The sequence below is a fragment of the Penaeus japonicus genome, unplaced genomic scaffold, assembly GCF_977035675.1.
Source record: "Penaeus japonicus unplaced genomic scaffold, GWHDUDI00000001_assembly GWHDUDI00000019, whole genome shotgun sequence".
Classification (NCBI taxonomy): domain Eukaryota; kingdom Metazoa; phylum Arthropoda; class Malacostraca; order Decapoda; family Penaeidae; genus Penaeus; species Penaeus japonicus.
This window is the reverse complement of record NW_028234421.1, coordinates 26,678,829-26,681,328: the sequence shown is the minus strand read 5'-3', so window position 1 is coordinate 26,681,328 and position 2,500 is coordinate 26,678,829.

The window sequence follows — 2,500 nt, the reverse complement described above, 5'->3', positions numbered from 1 at the left end:
GTGGTTTGGGCCGGTCTTGTGGCCACTCCTAGGGTTAAGGGTCTGGGAAGGAGCTACAAAACACGAGCTTGGGAGGAAGAGGCAAGAGGAAGGAGGAGGCAGATAGAGAAAGAAGGAGGGAGGGAGGGAGGGAGAGAGAGATAGAGAGAAAGAGAGAGAGAGAGAGAGAGGAAAGACAGAGGACGAGAGTAGAGATGGGGAGTGTGTGATACAGGGAGATAAAGGAGGAGAGAGAGAGAGAGAGAAGAGAGAGAGAGGAAGAGGATAGTGGGAAGAGTAGAGGAGAGAGAGAGAGGAGAGAGAAGAGAGAGAGAGGAGAGAGAGTCTAAGAGAGAGTGATGAGTGAGTAAAGAGAGAGAGAGAGAGAAGAGAAGAGAAAGAGAGAGAGAGAGAGAGAGTAGAGAAGAAGGAAGAAAGAGGAGGAGAGGAGAGGAAGAGAAGAAGAGTAGGAGAGAGAAGAGAGAAAGGAATATAATGAAATTCCTTGAGATTAATAATGCCAGTGATGAAATTAATTATTAAGAAAGCAATTGTCACAGAGATGATAGATAAATAAGAAGATGTAAACCAAAACGTAACATTAATATAACAAAACAACAAAACATCTATCAAAGATGGGTCAGAACTAATACTGACTCGTTGCAAGAACTGCAACAGTAACAGAAAAGCTTCAGAGTGTTTAATTATTCAGGAAGTGAACGAAACCAATAAGTGTGCAAAATATACGCCAATTATATGAATAACATTGCATTGTAATCCTGTTAGGCTGCATGGCTTTCCCTCAATCATAATACAAGGAAACGTTGTACATTCTGACATATACAACAAAACAATGAAATGAATACAGTTTTCTATCATTTTTCTTTCTGTTTTTCTGATTTTTTCCCCCAAACAGAGCTGACCTCTCTTGCACCCCAGCTTCAACAACACATGCAGTCACGTAACACAAACAAAGTTGCTGCAGTCTGGGCTATTGTTGGTGTGTGCGTACGTGTGTCTGCGTCTGTGTGTGTGTGTGTGTATGTGTTTATGTGTATGTGGAGGGGGGTTGTTTGTGTTTGTGTGTGTGTGTGTTCGTGTGATTATACATATAAATGAGCATACAGACACAGAAACACACACACACACACACACACGCACACACACCACACACACACACACACACACACACACACACGTACACACACACACACACACACACACTTGTATATATATAATATATATATATATATTATTATATATATATTAAATATATATATATATATATATACATATATATATATATATATATATATATATATTATATATATCTATATATATAAGTATTTTATATATATATATTTTTATATATATATATATATATATATATATATATATATATATATATTATATATATATATATATATATTGTGTGTGTGTGTGTGTGTGTGTGTTGTGTGTGTGTGTGTGGTGTGTGTGTGTGTGTGTGTGTGTGTGTGTGTGTGTATTAAATATATATATTATAAATATATATATATAATATATATATATATATGTAAACACAAACACACACACACATACCACCACACACACACACACACACAACACACACACCACACACACACAACACATGTACAACACCACACACACTTGTATATATATATATATTATATATATAATATATATATATATATATATATATATATATATACATATATATATATATATATATATTTATATATATATATATAGATAAGTATATATATATATATATTTATAAATATATATAACATAAATTATATATATATTATATATATATATATTATATATATATAAAATATATATGTGTGTGTGTTGTGTGTTGTGTGTGTGTGTGTGTGTGTGGTGTGGTGTGTGTGTGTTGTGTGTGTGTGTGTGTGTGTGTGTGTGTGTGTATGTGTGTGTGTGTTGTGTTTACATAATATATATATATTATATATATTATATATATTATATATATATATATATTATATATATATTTAAACATATATAATATCTATATATATATATATATATATATATATATATATATAATATATATATATATATATATATAAACACACAAACCAAACTACTTGTTCTCGTCTTTTAACTCCACCTTCTTCCTCAAGACAAATCTTAAAACTCCCATAATCCTGTCCTCTAATATATCTATTATTTTTTCACATTCCCCTTAATGTATCCAATTCCTGTTTCCTTCCTTCTCTAATATTTTCCTTTGTTTTGCTTCTCCGCTTCGTATGGACCTGAATTCGGTACACTATTTTAGTTTTCTCTTTTTTTCCGTCTTTTTGTTATTTCATTTTTAAATATTTTTCTTGGCATTTTATTTTCATGGTTTTGTTGTTGTTGTTTTTTTGTTCAGAATGTTTATCTTTATTTTTTTCTCTCTTTCCATTTTTTTTTTTTTATCGTCTGTGTGTTTGTTTGTTTTTTTTTCTTTTTTTTTCGTGCTCTATTTTTGTGTCTGGTTGTCCCTGTT